Source organism: Phocoena phocoena, chromosome 16 (genome assembly GCF_963924675.1).
Source record: "Phocoena phocoena chromosome 16, mPhoPho1.1, whole genome shotgun sequence".
NCBI classification, from domain to species: Eukaryota; Metazoa; Chordata; class Mammalia; order Artiodactyla; family Phocoenidae; genus Phocoena; species Phocoena phocoena.
In genome coordinates, this window is record NC_089234.1 from 81,802,364 (window position 1) to 81,814,977 (window position 12,614).

General features: G+C 45.8%; 1 protein-coding gene across 1 annotated transcript in view; it reads left to right on the top strand.

Annotated features, from left to right (window-relative positions):
- Positions 1-12,614, top strand: part of PGBD5 (piggyBac transposable element derived 5) — an 87,324-nt gene that overhangs the window by 1,271 nt on the left and 73,439 nt on the right. The window lies entirely within an intron of this gene.

A 12,614-nucleotide genomic window follows, 5' to 3' on the forward strand; every position in this document is an offset into this window, starting at 1 on the left:
TGGTCGGGAACACAGCCCATAGGAGGACAGGACCAAGGGACCCCTGGCTGGTGGCTGGACTCGGATCAGGACATCAGGCTGCAGCCTGCTGCCAGGGCTGGCTGGACTCTCAGCAAGGAGTGGTCTGCAAGCCTCCAGCAGTCAGGCTGCAGTGTGGATATGCTAAGCTACAGCTAGGCCTCCAGAGTCCAGGTTAGCTGTGCAGTGTTGGAGGTGGGTACATTTAAAAGCAGGTTCTTGTTTGGGCTTTGATTAAGAGTGTGGGAGTTTTCAGTCACATCACTCTGTATAAATCCTTTTACCACCCCCACCCCCCCCCATATTTTCCAAAACGTCATAAAGTCTTCCAGCCCCAGACAGCTGTTTTTCATATCGGCTCTTAAGAATTTGTACCTCCCCAGAGCCCTGGTTTGGCAGGCTTTATGCAGAGCAGTTTCGCCACTGCAGCACGAACGGTCGGGAAGAGCAGCGTCGTGTGTCAGTTGGCGTTAGGTTCAAGTTGCTTCCTTCACGTGTCCACTGAGTTCACACCTGGACCTGAGAATCGCAGTCAAGCAGCATAAGCAAAGACCTTAGCGGTTATTTGGTGGTATATTTATACCTATTTTTGCTTTCCTATTTTGTGTAGGAGCACAGCCCTAATTAAGAACTTTCTTCTTCCTTGCAGGGCCTTCTCCCTGAGGGAATTTGGGGTAGCTAGCGGTGGAGGGATGACATTGATGGTTTATTAAGTAAGAAATCAGGTCCCCTGAAACAATGGAATAGGGTTTACGGGGGCTGAAAATAGGTGCAGAAATACGCTGCTGGTGAGGGAAAATCCTTGTGCCTTACTGGTGCAGAGAGAGAGCTGTGTTAAGAGGCTTGAGAGCTGCATCCTGGATGCCCTGAGCAAAGAAGGGTCAGCCTGCAAAGTTTACCAAGTCCAGTAGCTCAGACGCTCCAGCCAGAGTGTGCTCCCCACTTTTAAGGAACGCAGCCTGTACCTCCCTCCATCTTTGTTTCCCAGTTTGTTGATGGATCTCGCTGGGCTGGTACGGTGGGAAGGAGACCAAGCCGGAGGGTGGCATTTTGATCTGTAATCAGCCCTCATCAAAGAAAACCCCAAATGGAAATTGCTGTTGCTGCTAGAATCAGATGAGGAAAGCAAAGGATTCTAGACTCATGGAACAGGCTTCCTGCCTGCCTCCCGCTGTGAAAAACCACGTAGGCGTCTGTATGGAAATAGGCGTGTATGCATGTGACTGTCTTAAGTGAAAATGCGTTATCGCTTGTGCTGAGCCTGGTTTCTTCTATCAGAAAGAGGTTATGACCGCTGTCTGGGAGCCCTCTTGATGACCTGGAACCCTTTTCAGAGAGTCCCTGTGTAGGAGAGAGACGCTGGGCACCGCTGTGCCTTTGATCTGCATTCAGAGCCGCCTTTGATCTGCATTCAGAGCTGCTTTTGGCCCGGCGTGGGAGGGAGAGTACACAGTAGGGAGACATTTGATGCCCCGGAGGAAGCATTTCTGTAGTTAAGGTTGTCTTCTCAGCCTCTTCGTTCTGTTTTTTTCAGTGTATTTAGCTCCCTAAGTGCACTTAGGGAGGCTCTCCAGAAGTGCACTTATGGGTGGGGAGGTCCTCTCTCTCACACCCCCTTCCCTTCTCTCTCCTCCCGCTGGGTCCCCTTGGGATGGTTTAAGTACAAAGACCCTGTGTGGGTCATTTTAACCCCTGGTGGATGGAGGAGTCTGCCTGGGAGCTCAGGGCCCAGGACTGTCTTCTAACCAGACTCGCAGGGTATCCCCCGAAAATAGCCCCCTCAAGCTGTCAGCCTCGTCTGCCCACCGTGCAAATAACCGGCACAGCATGCAAGCTCACTCTTTGGAAACAGCATGAAATTCAGCTGCTTTGGGAGCTCCTGCCCTTTCTGAGCAGTCTTGTGATTCGTTCTTTCTGAGGAGGCAAAGGAACAGGCAGATTGACAGATGCTCGGGGGCTTCTTCTGTTTGGCTTTGTGGGTCCTTTGTCTTGGGAAGCTGGGATCTGAGCTATTTACCCTTTCCATGAGAGCGTGGACTTCACAGGAGTTGTCTTCCCATGTCAGCCGCCCTCTGTCATCATGCAGTGGGGAGGTGTGACCTTGAGAAGCTGGGGTGGGGGGGGGAACGTATGGCATTGATAGTTAACACTGAAATGTTTTATCTTTAGAGTTTGTTGTTGGTTTATTTGGTTTAGAGTCTTTTTGACTAACAAGGAAGAAGAGAAGCACCTTTCTCTTAAAACCAGAATTAAACCGAGACCTTCTACCGTACTGGAATTTGTCAGCTAAGATACTGGGCCCCTCTGGTGTCAGGTAAGCAGCTGCTCCCACCTTTAGCTCTGTGGCTCCGGGGGGAACTCAGATCATGATGAGCTATGAGATAAATCGCATGCAGTGCTACCTAATACTCAAGCGCATGCGCGGCCACGCAGATTTCAGAGAAGGGAGCTTCCTGGGAGAGGTGTTTTGCTCTTTTCCAGGAGTCTTCTCCTGTGGTGGGGAACTTGAGCTTGTGAGGAGTATAATAACCCACAGTCTGCATCTGTAACTTGCTTTTTCATGCATTATCGCACTGAATCGTCACAGGTACTCTGTGTGGGAGTTCTCTTCTCCACTTTACAGAGAAAGACAGATGGGGCTTTTCTGCCAGAGTCTGGGGGCAATGAGATTACCTTGGTTAAGTGATCACCACCGTCTAACTGCTCAGACTTCATAATTCAGGAAAGGTAGTGGGTTGGGTTTGTTTGTGTGTTTGTTTTTCACCTAGAATTCTTTCCAGTCAAAAATATTTATATTGGTTTTCATACGTGGATTTGCCGTTCCCTTTTCTGGAAACATATATAGTCCTGTGAGGCTTAATGGAGGTATGGATTTGTGTATTTCAGTGGGATTTCAGTCCCACAGTCCCGGACTGAAACAGAAGACCTAGGATTTTATCTAGCTTCTGATTTAATCCCTGCTCCCCTGAGCCATGGTAATAGGAGGTCAGAGCTCCTCTGCGGGGAGCAGGGCTTTGAATACACCAGCACCCTGGGAGTTTAGTGTGGTCTAGTACTCAGTTTTACAGTGTAACACTCACCTTTATTTTTAAGAGCTGTGAGTGTATTTTTTTTCTTATTAACAAGTAATATATGTTCATTTTAGGAAAAAAACCAAAAAGAAAAACGATAAAATTTTAAAAAATCCCATAATCTCCCGTTACTCAGAGATAATCACAGTTAACTCATTGAGTGTACCCTTCATAAATCTTAGGTTACATATTATCGGGTGACCTGCTTTTTAGTTCTAATTAGTATGTTGTAAACATTTTCCATTTCAATTTTAAAGTGTCGTTTTGATGAAACAGCTCCCTTTGGGTGGGCGTTGGGTTCCTTGCTCCCCCCCCCCCCCCCCCCCCGCTTACATATATTTATTTATGTTTATTCTGCTGTGTTAAATATTCTTGAAGTTTAAGTTTGTGTGCTCGTCTTTAATATATTCCTTAGCATAAAACGATCAAAGCAGAGTTGAATAAGGATTTTGTACAATTTAACATTTTTGATCTCTCTTGTAAAATAGCATTCTGGAAATGCAGCTACTTACACCCTGGCCAGCAGTGTACCAGAAAGTCCATTAGAAAGTCTGGCTTCTAAGGCAGCAAACCAACGTGTGATTCCTGCTGGTAGTGTGGCCCTGAGAGGGTGTTCCCTGTAATAAAGCTTACTGAGGTATGACACACACGAGCCACCGTGTGTAGCACAGCCCTGCAGCTCCCCAGGTCAAGGTAGAGTCTCTCCAGCCCCTTCCCAGTCAGTACCTAGTACTTTTTTTATTGCGGTACCGCAGGCCTCTCACTGTTGTGGCCTCTCCCGTTGCGGAGCACAGGCTCCGGATGCGCAGGCTCAGTGGCCATGGCTCACGGGCCCAGCCGCTCCACGGCATGTGGGATCTTCCCGCACCGGGGCACGAACCCGTGTCCCCTGCATCGGCAGGCAGACTCAACCACTGCGCCACTAGGGAAGCCCATATCCAAGTCTTATTTTTACAGTCTTTTTTATTTCGCCTTGTAGGATTCCATTGTATAAATACTACAGTTTGTTATCTATTATCCTATCAGTGGACTTTTGGACTGTTTTCAGGCTTTTATGAATAAAGCTGCTACCAATATTCTTGAGCATGTTTTTGATAGACATATACATAATTTCCCTGGGGCGTATATACCTAGGAGTAGGATCTCTGGGTCATAGAACAGGTGTGTCATTTCAGCCTTGGCGCCGTAGACACCATGGGCCGGGGGGATCCTTTGTCGCAGAGGCTGTCCTGTGCGTTGAAGGATACTCAGCAGCCCTCCTGGCCTCTGCCCGCTGAAAGCCAACAGCATGCCTTCCTCTAGTCGTGACAAACAAACTTCTCTCCGGGCACTAACAAGTGTCCCTTGGGGAGCAAAGTCATCTGCAGTGGAGAACCACTGCTGCAGTAGACACTGCCAGATGGTTCTCCAGTTTATACGTGCACCAGTGGTGTATGAGGTGTGCCATGTATTCATTTAGCATGCATGTTGAATCCTGCTGGGATAAGTAAGGCATGTCTCCCGGGGTCCAGTAGGAGAGACAAAGTGAAGAAAAAGAGGTAAGAGTCTGTGATCAAAGTAAACCTGCATTTAGATGGGATTCCAGAGGTACCTCACCTGATCCAGCTGGGTTGCACCTAATCCTCTGGCAGAGGTGGCCCCGAAGCTGCATCTTGAGGAATAAAAATGAATCAGGTGAAAAGGAAGGAAAAAGGCATCTCAAACAAGGGAGCAACTTAGGCAAAGGCTGGGGTGGAAGGTGGAAAGAAGCTGTGCCATCTTTGCCTCGAGCTGAGCATCTTTACTTGAGGCCTTAGTGAAAATGGCTTGAAATTTGATGTTTGTCATTGTTACCATTGCAAGAAAACTGTAGCTGGAATCTGAACTTGAAGTCCAGGCATGGGTACGGATTTACCTAGCAAATGCTGGATCCCCCAGTGAGGGGAATTTGGCAGGTTTGGCGAGAAATAAGTGCTTAGAGAGGGTGGAATCCATGGAGAGGCACTGGGGGTTTTTCTTTACGGAAGGAAGAGGGGATATGAATGACAACCAGAGTCAGTGTGGTAAAACCTTTATGGCCAAAGGATGTATAGTACCAATATTAACTTAGGGTGAGGGGGAGAATGTCATGCTACAAGAACAATAGGGTACCTAAAATATCCTGTAACGTAAAGGGACGCTCTGCCTGGATTGGCACGTGGTATAAAGAACTTTCTTCCCCTTGTTTGTGAATTCCAGGAAGAATTACTACAGAAGTATGACTGTCTGGCCATACTTTTTTTTGATTTATTAAATGCATACTAAATATTAGGTGTGTATTTAATAAATCATTTTATTAAAACAATTAGAACCACAAATTCTTTCTCTTCTTATATCCTTGCCATTGCTTCCAACTTTAACCAAGGCAACATCACTCATTGGTCAAGGCATTGGAGCCTTCTTCATCTGCTGGGATTCCCAGATTCCAGTTTTGTTGATGCCCCGCCCCCTGCTTCTATCTCTCTTCCCATTGGCTGTGGAAGAAGAGTGATCTTTACAAACCGGAGCTCATCCACTCACTTCTCTGCTTAAAACCTTTCAGTGGCTTCAACTTCAAGCCAAAGGGAATTCCCAAGTCTTTCGCAGGGCCTGCTAGCCTTCCTGTCCCACGTTCCTTTGGGTACCTGTCCTAGAGCACTCTCTCGCCACGTGACCTGTCCATCTCAGAGCCTTTGTGCCTGCCAGACCTTCACCTGGAATGTTCTTCCCAATACTGGAATAGCAGCCCTTGCTTGTTGGTCATTGGTGGTCTTGGTTCAAATGTCACGGCCTCCAAGAACCTAAAATCACTGTCTTCCCTCTGATCCCTTTTAGCACCCATATAAGCTAACTCCTTCCCAGGGCTGAGACCTTGGATGTCTTGGTCACGGTTAGAACATGGTAATTCCTCAAGTTCTGTTGGATGAATGAATGAACAAGAGACTAGATGGATGCGGAAGTAGATTTTTTAAATGGGGGTGGGAATTGGTGTCGGTGAATAAATGTTTACAAGGACCTGTGCGTTTTTAACATCTAAATTGTGGAAGCGTGGATGGGGAATGAGTTCCTTCCCAGGAAGGCACTGAAGCAAGTCTAGGATGGGTTTAACAGGGATTTCCATCCTGGATGGAAGACTGAACTCGTTGGCCTCTGGGGAACACTCCAGCCCTGGGCTTCTACAACCTGCCCACTTTCTAGTAGCTGGAGACCTCCAAGACAGGACTGTGTTAGGAATTTGCAGGGAACCAGCTCCTTGTACAGCTTAATTGTTTAACAAACGCCTGTGTATCACTTACTGTGTGCCAGATAGCGTCCTGAGCACTTTCTAACCTATGTAATCCTCATAACAACCCTGTGAGGTCAGGACTATTATTTTTCCTTTATTTATTTTTTATTTTTATTTTTTTTGTGGTGCGAGGGCCTCTCACTGCTGTGGTCTCTCCCGTTGCGGAGCACAGGCTCCGGACGCGCAGGCTCAGCGGCCATGGCTCACGGGCCCAGCCGCTCTGCAGCATGCGGGATCCTCCCAGACCGGGGCACGAACCCGAGTCCCCTGCATCGGCAGGCGGACTCTCAACCACTGCGCCACCAGGGAAGCCCTATTTTTCCTATTTTCAACATGAGGAAACTGAGTCACAGAGCGGTTAAGTGACATAGTATGGACTGGTCCCTTTGATTAGGGTACAAGTAAGCCTCATACTTAAGCATGAATTTGAACCATGGTATATGCCGGTCAGATCAACTAATTAAAAATAAGTCCCTTGCAGGGGGCTCTGAGTTGAAGACCGTTGTCATTCTCCAAATCTGTCTCACCCATTGACTCTCATCCCAGGCTTTGGCTGCACTTAATTTTCCAACGCCCCCCTACCCCCCACCCAACCCGTACAGCGAGAAGGGCCGATGCCTGGGTTCTGGGCAATGGAAGATGAGGCAAAGTGTGGACCCCATGCTCGGGCCTGACCAGGAGGAAGGGCTCCTCTGGGCCACACGTCAGAGATGCTGGGGCCAGCAGATGAGAGGACCTTGTGTCTGAATCAGCATTTGGAACACAGCCACCTGTGGATCAGTCATGTCTGTCATGGACTAAATTTATGAAGAAATGAACTTCCCTCTTGGCAGGGGCATGCGGTGGAGGGCGGGTTTTACAGGAGCCAGCAGAGTCCTATCTGCGCAGATGTTGAAGAACAGAGACGGATGGGGGAGGCGAATTCAGACCAGCAGGGCTCTCGCTGATCATCTGTACAGGATTCACGAGGGGAGACTGGGAAAAAAAGCCTAGAAAAAAAAACGAATTATTTGCATTCTCTCCGTGAAGTTCCCATTGTAACTTTGGAACAGGTGAGATGATGCAGGTAAGCAATGTGCACGGAGTATTCTAGACGCAGTTATTCATTGCACATTGATGTTTTGAAGTGGTAGAGGGTTTGAAAGGGGCTTGGGGGCCGGTTTCTGGTGGGAGCAAGCATGCCCAGGGTAAAGGGCCTGGGCTCTGCTGGCCCTGCAGTCTTGGGCAGGGGACCCAGTGGAGCTCCGCACCGAGAATCAGTAAACACATGCGGGAAAGCACAGAGCTGGTGCTTCATTCCAGGTAGCTGATTCTCATTCCTTTAAACTACGTTTTTCCTATGTGGCCAAAATGGATGGATATTGTGCTAAGAAGGTTTTCAAAACCTTTTAGGAACCAGAAACCTCAGGACAAAACCAGGAGGCTCTCTTGGAAGCCGGAGGGAGAGGCCCCAGAACCCACCCAGCTGACCTCCCCACCTTCTCTGGCAGCCCTCGGTCGCGTGGCACCCTGTGAGGTGCTTCAGGATCCCTCTCCCATCTGCCGAGGGCCTTCATCTGGTGGAACCCAGGCTGGATGGGGAGAGAGACTCCACGGGCAGATGATAGACATCGGTGAGAAGCAGTTAGTGTCCTTGGCTCTGCTGGGCCCCATCCTCTTTCCCATGGTGGAGAGGAAACCAGTAGGTGAATGCAATATTGTTGCCTCAGAGCCACCAAAAAGCTTCCGTGGCAAAGGCGATTAAAAATTTAATTACTTTAGAAGAACCAGAGAGGGAGGAGACCTGTTTTCTCAAGTTTGGAAAACAGAGTTACAAAGAGAACATAAGGGATTGGGATAAAGGATAATTTTCTGGGAAGAAAACAATAGAAACAAGTGGAATCATTTAGAGAGTGGTTAATGAAGGGCTTGCTTATGTGAGCTCCTTCTACATTTGGGGAAGTGGAGAATCAGTTGTATCTTAAAGAAGCTTCCCTGGGACCCCCGCTGTGTCAGTGGGGTGTGCTGAGTAAAGATGCCGAGGATCCGTGAGTGAGTAGACCTTCACTTTAGAATTCACACTTGAAAACATCTACCCCTTCTTCCTCATCTGCCTGTAATGATGCTTGCTTTCCTTGGGCCCCAGCGTTTGAGGTAAATAAAAATGTTCCATTTGGTTTGCTCTTAGCGCTCTTGTATTTCAGCAAAACTCCCAGTCAGGCTTCCTTGGCTAGCTGAGAAACCGGACCACAGGTGTTTCACCTGAGGGGACATGCATTCAGAATTCCAGTGGAATCTAGAAAATTACATAATTGGAAATTGGCGATAACTCCAGTGAGAAGGCGTTTAAGATTGGAAGCGGTGAATTTTAGGTAAAAATCAGCTAAGTGTAAATTCACAGCGTGTATCACACGTTTATAGACTCATTGTCTTCAAGAAGTTTGGCAGAGAAGAAATAGAAAGATTTTGAAAAGATGACGGTAAGTTCAGGGAGACGGCAGATTCCATCAGGGAAGTTGGAGTGGCCGGCTGCCAGGGTACAGCCCAGACTCCGCGTGAGATGCTTTGTTGGGAGGGAGGGGGACCTGTCCCAGCTCAGCATCCAAAGCGCCGCCTCCTGCAGGGCAGCGCCAGGCACCCAACGAGATCCTATGTGGTCTGACAGAGGAGGCACTCGGTGAAGTACCCTCCCCACTGTCTTGCTGGGCTCCTAAGAGCAATTCCCAGTGTCCCTGCTGCCAAAGGACCAGCCAAAGCCATGTGCCCCCTGGGGTGTGCCAACATTCTTTCACCCCAGCAGGGCTGGAAACCGTTTAAGTACAGCTGCCTGGAAAGCTAAAGTTAAATGGCCCCCAAAAGAAAAGCTCTTGAGTTCAGATGTCATCTCTTCTTTTGAATACACTTCATCCACGTGGCCTGTGATGGGCCAGGCACTGTGTCAGCAGCTGGGGCTTGAGAAATGGATAAGGAAAGCATGGTGCCCAGCCCTGAAGACAGGAAGTGCTCAAAGACTTGTGACCCGTATGGTGGGTGCTGTCGTAAGAAAGGGCATCCTGGTGCTGTGGGAGCTGCCAGGACCAGCACTTCTGTAGATCCGTAAATGTGACCGGCACACGGCACCGAGGGAAGCCAAGGATGGTTCGCTCAGATACCTGCTTCTCACCGGCTCCAGAGTGTCTCCCCCGGGATGGGATATCAGCAGCTGGGCACGCGGGATCGCTCTGCATAGAAGGATCACAGCTGTGCCTACGTTCTGACCTGCAGCCGATTCCCGTTTCCATTAAGGAGTCCAGCTAAAGGCGATACTGACAACAGATCATCTTACCCTACACTTGTTACTGGGAATAAAAAAAAAAAGTCAGTGATGGTTGTGGAGTTAAAAGGAAAAGGAATACTTCTTTTCTTGGTAGTTTTCATACTGTGCAGTCTTTAAAAAATTATACACATGAACTGTCTAATTTTATTTACATGCATTAATACCATACATGGAGTTTAACTGCAGTCCTGTTTCACCCTCTCTTGTTAGAATTCTCCTCACTGCCTGCCTCCGTGTAGTCTGTGTTGACCACTTGTTGCTCATTCACAAACACATTTGTGCATATACATCATGTGTAGGAGTTTTGGGGTCACTGTTTAACAAATACAGACTCACTTTATATACTTTGTATTATGCTCTTCTCATTCAAGAATACTTCATCAGTAACTTCCTTCTATTCCTAGCTTAGTTTATTTTTATAAGGAATGGCTGCCAAACTTTTAGCAAATGCCTTTATTTTTATCAAAATGCATTTATCGCTGTGGTCCTATTTTTTATTCACATTTAATTTATGGACGAAGTAGATTTCACTGATTTCCTGGTATTGAGATTCCCTTCCTTTCCTGGAATATATCCAAGTTGGTCTCTTTGATAGATGGCTGAATTCCGTTGTTTGCTGGTATTAGTTTAGTGTTTCTGTAGCTAATCCATCCTAAGCCAGATTTGTTCATTGTTCCCCCCCCCCACCATCTCTCTCAGGTCTGAGTATTAAAATAATGCTCAGCTTCATAAAATGAATTGGCTTATTATTGTTTAATTGTCTGTTGCCATTCAGCCGTGGAATTATGCGTTAGACACAGCTCAGCTGTGAACCTGTCTGGTCCCAGTATTTCTGAATTTTCCACGTCTTGAATCATTTTGATGATTTATGTTTTCCTAGGAAATCATCTATTCTAGGTTTTCAAATTTGTTAATGTAAAATTCCATGCAGTTTTGCAAAATGGTTCTTTCGGATTTGCTTTTGTAATCTGCACTTGCTTTTATGTATCTGTTCTCAGCCCTGGTCTTCTGTGTTTGTACATCCTCTCTCTCCCCTATCCCCTCCTCTCCTTCCCCTCCTTCCTTCACTTTCTCCACTTTTCCTCTCCCCCCATCACCCACCTTCTCTCTCTTACCTTTAATTGGGCATGTGAGGTTTTTCTGTATTATTGGTCTTTTCAAAGAATCAGCTTTGAGGGACTTCCTGGCGGTCCAGTGGTTAGCACTCCAAGCTTCCACTGCCGGGGGCCCAGGTTCGAGCCCTGGTCGGGGAACTAAGATCCTGCCAGCTGCGTGGTGCGGCCCTCCCCCGCAAAAAACCCAAAAATTAGCTTTGAGTTTATTTGTCCTTGTTATGTTTTTTTTTAAATTTAAAAATGTATCTTTGTTATAACTTCTTTCTTTTGATTTATTGAGCTGTCCTTTTCTAATTGGTTTAGATGAGTGCATGGTTTTTTATTTTTAAAACTCTTTAGTATTGAAGGCATTTGACACAAAAATATCCTTAGAGTATAACTTCTGCTGTATTCTGTAAGTTTTGGTATCCTTTCCATTGCTTTCAAATTTTTTCCATTCCTCCTTTTGATTTCTTCTTTGACCTAAGAGTATATTTCTTAATTTCTAAGTAGTTAAGAGTTTTTGTTACCTGATTATTTAATCCTAATTTTATTGGATTGTGATCAAAGAGCTGTCCTTTAAATCTTTAATTTGGAAGGTTTGTAAAGGTTTTCTTTGTTGCCAGATATCTAGTTAATCTTTACAAACATGGCATACATAGCTAAGAAAAAATGTATTTTTTATTTGAGGGAAGTAAGGGTGTCTGTCTGTTTCTCTATCCTCTCTGTTTTTCTTTTTTCTGTCTAGTAGATATTCCCATTTGAAGAGCTGAGTTTTTACCATATGCTTGCATATTTAGGAGTCTTTAGCTGCCGTGTTGTTTCGTGCATGAGTACTTATACCTTTTATATCTTCCCACCAAAGTGTGCCTGTAATAATGTCCCTCTTCATCTTGCTTAGTACCTTTAACTTTAAATCCAGCTTGTTGGCTGTTAATTTGCCTTTCCTGCTTTCTCCTCCCTTGCATTTGTCAGGTATCTCCTTGCCTGGTGCATTGTTTCCAACCCCTTATTGCCCCTATTTGTGTTTCACAGACAGCATGTAGATGGATATATATTTTTGACACAACATGATAGACTCTTTAGTTGGAGAAATCAGTCTGTACACACTTTTTTTTTTCCATTTTATTTAGTTTAAAAAAATTTTTTTTTAAAGATTTTTTTCTATGTGGACCATTTTTAAAGTCTTTATTGAATTTCTTACAATATTGCTTCTGTTCTTTATGTTTTGGTTTTTTGGCCACAAGACATGTTGGATCTTAGCTCCCTGACCAGGGATCAAACTTGCACCCCCTGCATTGGAAGGCAAAGTCTTAACCACTGGACCACCAGGGAAGTCCCTGTACACACTTAAAATGATGACAAACAGGCATGGTTTTATTCCTTCCATATTATTTAATTCACTTTTTTTTCTTACTCTTTCCCTGTTTTTGGTGTTTTGATCAAGTTGTTTATTCTTTTTTTATGCAATAAATATGGAAGTTCTTTCCATTTTGGGGATAAGAGCTTTATTGAGATATAATTCACATGCCATACAATTTACCCATTTTATGTGTACAATTTAGTGGCTCTTAATGTATTCCCAATTGTGTGGACAGTCAGTTTTAGAACATTTTCATCATCCCCAAAAGAAACCTTTAGCCATCACCCCGAGCCTTAGGCAATGGCTAATTTACTTTCTGTCTCTGTAGATGTGCCTGTTCTGGAAATTTCATATAAATGAAATCATACAGTATGTGGTGATTTGTGACTGGTTTCTTACCATTAGCATAATGTTTCCAAGGTTCATCCACGTCGTTGTATGTGTCAAAATTTCATTCGTTTTAAAGGCTGAATGATATTCCATTGAACTG